Below are 10,628 nucleotides of genomic sequence, written 5' to 3' on the forward strand. Positions count from 1 at the left end.
AAATAAAGTAATTATATATTATTAAAATTATAATAAATTTTTTATTATGGGTTAATACCTAGTATACCTCCCCTGACGGGAGCCTTAATTTTTTTCAGAATTTTTTTTTAATATTTTTTTTGTTTTCCTATTAAACTTTTAGGGAGTCTCTTAATTATTTTGTTTAAAATTTGAAATATTGGTCAATTTACTTGTATTTTTTCTTTAAAACATTTTTATTCTTACAGAAAACTCCCTTTTTTGTTAAATTCCTCTACTCAGGTGAGTTAGATTGTTCAGATTAAGTCGATTATTTGTCTATTTTTTTATTAATATAATTTTATTGGCAAAGTGAGCATGGTTAAAATAAAAAAAAAATAAACATTAATATCACATTGATATACCAAATTATCCAGTTTGGATACGGAAACATTTTAATTTAAAAAGTATTTTTTTTAAGTTTGATTTTATAAGCATTTTTTAAATAAAAGCTATTATAATTTTGTGTTTGGATAAATAATTTGAAAACATTTTTTTTAATTTGAGTTATTTAAAAAAACATTTGAAAAGCTATGAATATGAGCTTTTAAAAAAGTACTTATTTTGGCTTCATTAAGTGCTTTTGTTTTTAGTCCACTTCATTAAATGCTTTTAAAAGCACTTTAAGATGGTGTTTGAGAGATTTTTTAGAAAACACTTATCAACTTTTTCTTAACAAAATTTTGTGAAATTTTGTTTAAAAAATGCTGAGAAGTGCTTTCTAGAAAGCACAAGCTCTCCCAAACACTACCTAAATCTATTCAAAAATATCTGAAACAATAAAATCACTTTTTAAAAAAAAAATTATTTTTAGGAAAAGAGATAATTTTTTTCTCTTTTGACTTCTCAATAGTTAATATTTACATGAGATTTAACGACTTACACGATAAGATGGATTTAATTTAGCATTTATTTAATATTTAATATTCGAATGAGTTTTTTGACATACTAAAAATAAGAGGGACCAAAATATTATTTCGAAACCTCTTTTGAAGGTGGAATATTTAGCGATAAGAAATTATTGCTAGCGCCGAGTCGGCAAATTATGTTCAAAACTTAAATTTAAAAATAAATGTAAAAAGATGGATCCTTGGAGGTCTTGATGGAGTTATTGTTCTTTCAATTATTTTTTTGGTGGCAGCGAAAAGTACAAAAAAAGCATTTAATTGTATCTGACAATCTTGCCTTCGGGAGTTGCTTGTGAAATTGTAATAATTTGCTCTCAGATTCTGGTGGTTGATTATGGATTTTATTTTCACTCGGAACAATTATTTATTTATTTATTTTACATATTTTTTTACGGTTATTTATTTTACATATTATGGTATTAGCATTCATGTCGTTAGTATGCATTCAAATTGCGTAATTACTTCATTTTGTTTTACGAACCAAAATTTTAAATCTTAACAGAGATGAGTGCACACACATGGTGGACTCCAGAAAATCGAAAGCTCTACGAGAATTTTTAAGGGAAGGTCCTATATAGATTTGTTTTATTAGATATCGATATAATTACTTAATCTAATAATCAAATTTTAAGTTCTTGGAACTAAAAATAATGACATATAAGATTGCTCTAAAATAAATAAAAAAAAAACTAAAACTAGAAAAGAACTCAAGAAACTTCTTAATCTCATGCCATATATAAATCAATGCATAATACAAATTAAATAGAGTAAGAATAATCAAACTAAGGGATCATAAATAATTTATTTTTGTCACAAAAAATCTAACAAAAAAATACCAATTATAATTTAAATGATAACAAATACAAGAAATAATTATAATCGAATGGAGTGAAAATCAGTTTAAAATCCAAATAAACAAATGATAAGATTCTAGACTCTTAAGAGACAAAAAACCAAATCAATTATTAATTAAGAATAAAAGCATCAGCCACAACACATCACTTTGGTGATGTATGCATTTTTTTTTTGGGACCAAAGGGATGTATGCATGTTAGTAACATGATTAAGAAGTTCTTAAATGAGTTAAAGGAGTGGAAAATCGGATTCATGACGTAATGGTCCGGGAGAAGTTTCAAGTGTTTGGGAGTTCGGACGATCCGAAGGTACGACCGAACGATTCGATTGCGTTCAGATAAGGGGTTGAGTTTGATTTGACAACTCGGGGGAGATCGGATAATCCGAAGGGGGAGATCGGATGATCCGATCAGCTGTCGGTAGCTGGCAGGACACGTGTTCGAAGGCGGTTTCTTGGAGGAGATCAGACCATCCGATCTATGTCTATAAATGGGGGCCGAGGACAACCATTTCCATTTTTAATTTTGCCAATTTCCTCTCCCATTCTAGCTCGATTTTAAGGCCTTTTAGCTGTTTTTCTCGAGGTCTAGGGGGCGACGAAGCGCTGCTCAAGTTGTGGGGTTATCGTCATCCGTGAACTAACGATGGACGTAGGTATACTACTAGACTCAGATTAGTTTAAGTGAGTATCTATTAGTCTAGTTAAAGCTTTTAGAGGATAAATAATGATATACAATGATTGTCTGATTATAGGCTTGGACTAGGGGCTTGTATTTCTATGTGCTTACTTTGAGGTACAGACGTAATATCCGAAATATCCTGGTTGAGTATGCATGTTCTATGTTTGCATGTTTTATGTGACATTGATTATATGTGTATTTATTATGTCACGGATATTATGCTGCATGCATTATCACTTTGAGCCTTTATCATTGATATAACCAGTAGAGGGGTCGCTCAACCCCGTTATATTTTGTGGATGAATACCATAGTTTTGGATTTGGATATGTCCACGATGTATGGTATGGGAATACCTCCTGATCCGACGGCCCAGTGTGCTACATACCATGACGCCTTTGATTGAGCATTATTTCTATCGATGAGAGGTTTCCGACACCCTTCACTTGCATTAGCACTCATAGTACTTGTATAATAATGCTTTTGTACTGAGCTTTTTATGCTCACGTCCTCGATTTTGTTCTGAACACCCCATTCCACGGGGCAGGACTCAGGTTGGATGGATCCGGTTGTAGTGGTCGTTGAGTTACAACAGGGTGGATTTGTACTGTACCAGGTTTCTGTTGTATTTGGGATTTTAGCTTTACTTTCGATGAGGTTGTATAACAGTATTGGTTATTAGAATAATTGTTTTGGACCTGTTGTATTCTGCCGATAAGCTTTAGTTGTTTTAATTAAGTTTCCGTTAGATTTTCTGATTACCACTTTTAAGTTGATTTGCATGCTTTAAGCTTTAGTTAATTAGTGATTCAGGGTTGAGTCACTACATTTATTGGTATCATAGCATGCATTGAATTTGGGATCTAGATAAATAGTCTTGAGATTTGATTCGGGTACTTTTATCAGATGGTTGTACGTGGAGATGAGAGTCACGGGAGTATAGGTGGTCGTTGGGGAGACGACAAAGAGCGAAGCCACCACAGAGACACTATCGCCACAGATATGACAGACACAGATTTGACTTACGCAGGTTTGTGCAGATGGATCCTAAGCCATTGGAGGGCGGCGAGACCCCAGAAGTTGCTGAAAATTGGCTGGAAGGAATGGAGAACTGCTTCGAACTGTACCATTGCACTGATGAGCAGTAGATACAAGCTGTCAAATTTATTCTTCAAGGGAGTGCTCGCAAGTGGTGGAGGTCCACTTCCGCACCTTTTGTATTCGAGCGAGGTTCAGCTACTTGGGAAGAATTCCGTATAGCGTTCCGAGAGCTGTACTTTCCTGCAGCACTCCGCTAGGAAAGACGAACGAGCTGATGAATTTGAAACAGGACAACATGTCTATCGACGAGTACCAACAAAAGTTCTTCGAACTGTTACCGTACTGCCCGTATGTTTCCAACAGTTCAGAAGCCAAATATGATATTTTCCTTCAAGGTCTCAACCTGGAGATTTATCAACAAGTAGCTATCAATGACGACCCGACGTCATATGAAGTGTTGGTAAACTGTTGTCGCCAAGCGGAAAACACTCTTAAGAGTAACTAGAACTTCTCTTCTTCTTCTTTTCGACCAAGTAACTCTTTGAGGCATAGAGCCCAGTCTTTCAAGAAACCTGGTGCGTCTTCTTCTTCAGGATCTAGGTCAGGTTTTGGATCCGGTAAGGGTATGTTCCATTTTGGAAATAAGAAAAGACATTGTGAGAAGTGTGGGGGACATCAGCCTACAGACAGATGTCGTGTAGCAAGTGGTGCTTGTTTTCGATGTGGCCAGATAGGTCACATGAAGAGGGATTGCTCGCAGAATGTTGAGGGATCATCATCTGGTTCAGGTTCACAGGCATCAGTTCTGCAGAGGACATCAGGACAATCAGTTGGGAGCACCAACCAGAGGCCACGTGTTCCAAGCCAAGTCTTTGCCCTGAGCCATGATCAGGTTCAGAAAGAAAATGAGGAAGTTATTGCAGGTACATTTAATTTGTGCGAAATTCCTGCTTTTTTCTCGTAGATACTGATGCATCGCATTCGTTTGTTTCAGCACGATTTTCTAAGCATTATAGATTTTTGTATGTATCCCTAGACATAGTACTATCAGTATCTACTCCGACTGGTCATTCAGCTTTGGCCAAGCGTCTAGTCTTGGGTTGTACTTTAGAGTTTGAAGGTTCTGAGTTGTTAGCAAATCTTATGATTCTAGTGATAGATGACTTTGATTGTATTTTGGGTATTGATGTTTTGACCTCTTATAGAGATACGGTGGATTGTTATCAAAAGGTTGTTCAGTTTCGTCTGGTTAAGGGCGATAGTTGGTATTTCTATGGTGAGGGAGCGCGACCCCTTATGCCTCTGATTTCAGCTCTGAGGGCTTGTCAGGATTTAGAGGCGGGTGGTACTGACTGGTAGTGCGACTTCTGAGCTCCACGTAGCAGGCTAGTACCCTCCAAGGACCGCGCTCTGATACCAAATGAAACGACTACATTCTAATACTACTCAAATTTTTCATGATCTTATTTTCATAAAATATTGCCCGTAAATATATATTTAATTATTTAATAATAAATGTAAAAACAATACTTTTTCTTACTTAAAATATTCATGCAATAATTAAATATATATTTACGGACCATGCATAATTTTCATGGATTGGTTCAGGCTGCTGACTCCTTAGACTTAATCCCATTAACTTTTAGACTGGCCCAAAAATTCTCATGGGCCGCCAAGCCCATAAAAATCATTGGGCTAATTTAAATAAAATATTTGAGGTCTAATTAAAATTATTTGGAGGCCCAAATAATTTTTATAACTAATTAATTTAGCCCAAAAATACAATAAATCATTAAACACTTAAAAATAAAAATACCCGAGCCCGGACCACCTAACCCAAACTCGGACCAACCTGACATGACCCATGACCCTACTGACCCGACCCAGGCCCCAGAATTGACCCGGAACCCAGCTGGAAACCTAACCCGATCCCCCTCTCTTCTCTCCACTGTCGCGGCTTGAGCAACCTCTAAACAGAGGCGGCGGCCGCCCTGCACAAGACACCACCTGTCGGTGCACCCCCACCTATACCTAGCCCACTTCAAGACCTTTCCAACAAGCTAAAAAACAGACCAAGCCATCAACTATGGAGTGAGAACGAAGCTCTGCAAACCCGACCATCTGCAGCTCGTGCGCAGACGCGAGCAGTTGCAGTGTTTTCCCTCGTGCCGCTTACTCAGACAACCATTGACCGTGAAACCACTTCTGAAACTTAGATAACATCCTAGAGGTTCAAACCCGATAAACCACGCACAAATCCATGGCCTGAGGAAGGAGAACGAACCCTCTTTCCTCAGAACCCTAAACCTGCGACCTGTGCACAAAAACAATGAAGAGGGCTTCGGCCCTGGCTTATTCCACCCACATGCAACCATCTAGACCGACCTCAAGGACCCTAACACAACTTAGAACCATGAGCCAGCAGTCCAGAACGAGTCCATGGCAGAAAACGTGAAGAAATTTCATGAAAAGTGGATCAAAGTGTGGATTGTTCAACAAACTATGCATAATTTTCATGCAAACACATCATAGAACATTAGCATAATGTTTTCATGATCAAATAAGAATATAAAACTTTAATGGTGGCCAAAAGAGAGAATTCAAACGTGCCTTGGTTGATTTTTGAATCAAAACTCGATTACGACGCGTACGACGATCTCCGGGACGAACGGACTTCAAAACTTCGAATAAATCTTCAAAGTGCTTGTGTGTGATGTGAGTTTTCTGGTGAAAATGATGGAGAAGAAGGAGATGGCGGCTAGGGTGATTAAACGTGAATGAGATGAATAAATAAGTCTAGATATAAAAATTTTGAGATTATCTTAATTATCTAGACTTATTGGGTAGATAATATATCACAATAATATAAAAATAAAACTCTTAAAATTAACTAATTTCAGATAATTTTCGTAATATAATTTTAAAGTATTTTTAAAACTCCTTAAAAGTCTTTAAAATTACTTAATTTAGTGAAAATTGATTCCATATATATCTATATGTATAAAAACTATTATTTTTTTGAAAATGATACTTTAAAAAAATATTTTAAGGCTCATAAAATTATCATAAAAATATTTGGAATAAAATTCATATATCTCGTTCATCCACGGTCCCGTCTACGCGATCAAAAACTAATATTTCTAACAATTTCATAAATGGCATAATTGCGGGTTAAATGCTAAAAATAATATTTAAATCATGCACATAGAATCACATAATTCACATAAATTCATTTAACCCATTTATTAAAATTTTTACTTTAATTCATTCCTAGTTATGCATGCGGGTTTACGTAAACGAATTTCCGGGCGTTACAATTCTCCCCCCCTTAAGATGAATTTCGTCCTCGAAATTCGACTGATCAAAATCTAATAATGAAGTCTCTCAAAAATCCAATTTACTAAATCCACGATTACCTATCTAGTTCCCGAGTTTCAGTATCCCAAAAGTTATGCTTCCGCAGGGCACTCTGATAAACAAAATATTTTATCCTTCCTAGGTCTCCTCTTCATCTCCATCAAACCTATTTATAAACTTTCGCTGCTGAAACACTTCGTAAAGAGAATCATTACAATTTACTTAAATTTCACTGTAAACAAAATTTGACATTTTATACAAATTTTAGTACTATAATGAAAGTACAACCACATACTTACCTCAACTTATACGTAAAACTCAAATATTAACTCTACTATTCATCTCCCTAAACACAACAATCGCACTATGCCAAAACTTGACTGATTACATATGCTTATATACTCAATTTATCAATCCACCAACATTCGTGAGCCGAACTTTTGTTCCCAAATTTACTTATTAAAGCATAGGATTACAATATCAACTCCAATAAATTCAACTTGTAAAGCTTATCCACATACTAGCCTTCTATAACAAGTTTAACATCCTTGAGTCGAACATCTGCCATTCATCGCAATTTTTATCAACTTATCCATTTACAACTATACTTCCAACTATTGAACACTTGAAAGTCTTAAATCTCGAGTGCTATAAATCCATAAAATCTAAAAGGTGAATTTAGTGTCAAACTTCACATACAACATAAATTCTCCTAACGTGAGGAATATGCTTAAAATATATGAATTCTAATTCTGTGATTAGTTTAGGCTTAAGACACTTAGATTCTCCCATTGAAAGAGTGAAATTCCCCGAACAATATTTACATCTCATCGTCTCTAAATAGCGTAATCATATAACATCCAGTAGTTAATTCCATATCATTTCCTAGTTGCCTCTACTTATAGTCCATGGAATCTAAACTCCTCAAAATCAAAATACAAAATCAATTACCTAATAAACTGAATAATTCGTTCACAAGTAACACATGTTGGTCCCATATATAGTCAAAACACAACTAGTACCTTTTTGCTCATGCATCACAAAAATCTTGGTGGAGACACTCCTATATCATGACCCCGTAATTCAAATTTATACAACCCAAGGATACTTAAAGAACATCAATACAAATACTTATATACAATTAACCCCAACGTAAAACGAAAGTATCGTGATAACAGTTATAATATCAAGCCATTACACTGACTCATGATTATTCCCAAGTGCCTCAAATACCAATACGTGCATAGAACCAACAACCCAAATTCTCAAACGATTCAACACTTACCCAAAAAAAAAAAAAAAAACTCACTCCAAAAATATATATATATATATCGTCAACTCTTAGGTCATATCTAAAGCTTATATTATATTGACATCGAAACCAAAATTTATAACAATTGTGTTATGCCACACCTGACCAATTACACAAACCTATAAAAATGTACACCTTCATCATTCAGTCATCACAACATCTATGAGTCAGGCTGACAAGTTCCCAAATCTATTTATTTAAACGTAGTGACTTGAACGTCACACCCAATACAACCTTCTTGGTAACACCAACCACGCGAACCCTTAAATATTATCAAAGATTATCCAAGTCTTTATCAAACTAATTCCACAATTATTCTTATTCCCAAAGATTCAAAAACCTAACGCAAGACATACATATCATCAATTTATGCCTCATGTAATTAAAAGTACACACTTAAAACCACAAATCATCATACTATAACCTTATGGTACAGGTGTCATCTCCAAGAAAATCATGACTTCTTCGTCAAAGGAAAAACCTTAATAGTTAAATGAATGACAATAAGATATCTTTGAACTCAACTAATAATTTGACACAATATGGACTTAATTCTCAAAAATATATACTAGCCTCTATAAAGGAACGTTTTAAATTCATCAAAGCAGAAAAATGGTACAACCCTCGATTAATCTTTCTTGCGAGGAATCCTACTCTCGCCTCAAGCAACAATTCTAATGCTATACGTGCAAACCATAGTTCCAAGATAATTTCTCATAAATTCCAAATTCACGAGTTAAATAATTACATTATAATATATTATAAGTGCTAATCTCACAATCGATTTAACCAATGATTCACTAATTAAATCATTCTAACTTAAAATCAATAAGTTACTACAAAAGTCCATATGTCAAACTTACATCTCATAATTTATCAAACTTAGTTTTCGAAAATATAATGTTCAGGTCATCCTCGCTTGTAACACGACTCAAGGCATACTGTAATTTTTATAAATTTCTAACGTAACCGTTATGCATAGCTAAGTATTTAAATTTAAAATTTTCCATAACATAAATCATTAAAGCATAAATCATAAGCCCCATAAACATAATTATTTAAAAAAAAAAATTAAAACTTACTGACTGATATTACGACTTCTGAGCTCCACGTAGCAGGCTAGTACCCTCCAAGAACCTGGCTCTGATACCAAATGAAACGACTACCTTCTAATACTACTCAAAATTTTTTTTTAATAGGTAAATATATATTTAAAAATCATGCATCTATAAATGAGTAAATAAAACAATACTTAATATAATATATATATATATAATTAAAACGTATATATATATATATATAAAATAAATAATTACTTTTTAAAATAATTATAAACATAAACAATTTTTCATAAAAATGTTCGCACTAAAATCCATAAACTCATAATTAAATCATAAAACATGTGCGAAAAACATAATAATATTCAATTCATTGAAAACTTGACTAGAGCGATGGTCACGGGCTAGCCGGCCGTCGGGAGCTCATACGTCTTCACGACCAGTCGGAGCAACATTCTCTAGATCTATTTCTTGCTCACCTGCACCATTTAAGTCTAGTGAGCCTAGAGGCTCAACACGTTCTATCTCATAGTAACAACATGAATAAAAATGATGCACCACATAATACATGCAAGATACATAATAAATAATATATATATCCATGCATGTCCTTATAATACATGTATCATAATCATCACGTAACCTAGCATACATAATCATATGTAATCATCATGCATCATAATAAGGGCCTATCATCATTTAAAAATCTGAAGGTTATATCCATGTTGTGTGACGTGTCATGTCGATTGATCAATCTAAAACCAACGTACGTGGCGGTGGGATCTCCACCTCTTGACCCTTTCATCAGGCAAACATAATCATAATCGTATGGAAAGGCAATCGGGCCCCAGTATCCCGACCCACAGTCCCGTGTCATATGAAAAGGTCTCCGAGCCTAGGCATCCCATCTCCAATCCCGTAGGCTGTCACACACCCACTTCAACTTTCTTAAAATATTTTTCATTGCCCAGCATCACATATATACATATAGTATCATGCACATACATAAAATTTTTCATGATCTTATTTTCATAAAATATTGCCCGTAAATATATATTTAATTATTTAATAATAAATATAGAAACAATACTTTTTCTTACTTAAAATATTCATGCAATAATTAAATATATATTTACGGACCATGCATAATTTTCATGGATTGGTTCAGGCTGCTGACTCCTTAAACTTAAGCCCATTAACTTTTAGACTGGCCCAAAAATTCACAGACTGGCCCAAAAATTTTCATGGGCCGCCAAGCCCATAAAAAAATCATTGGGCTAATTTAAATAAAATATTTGAGGCCTAATTAAAATTATTTGGAGGCCCAAATAATTTTTATAACTAATTAATTTAGCCCAAAAACACAATAAATCATTAAACACTTAAAAATAAAAATACCCA

Source organism: Henckelia pumila, chromosome 1 (genome assembly GCF_033568475.1).
Source record: "Henckelia pumila isolate YLH828 chromosome 1, ASM3356847v2, whole genome shotgun sequence".
Lineage (NCBI taxonomy): Eukaryota > Viridiplantae > Streptophyta > Magnoliopsida > Lamiales > Gesneriaceae > Henckelia > Henckelia pumila.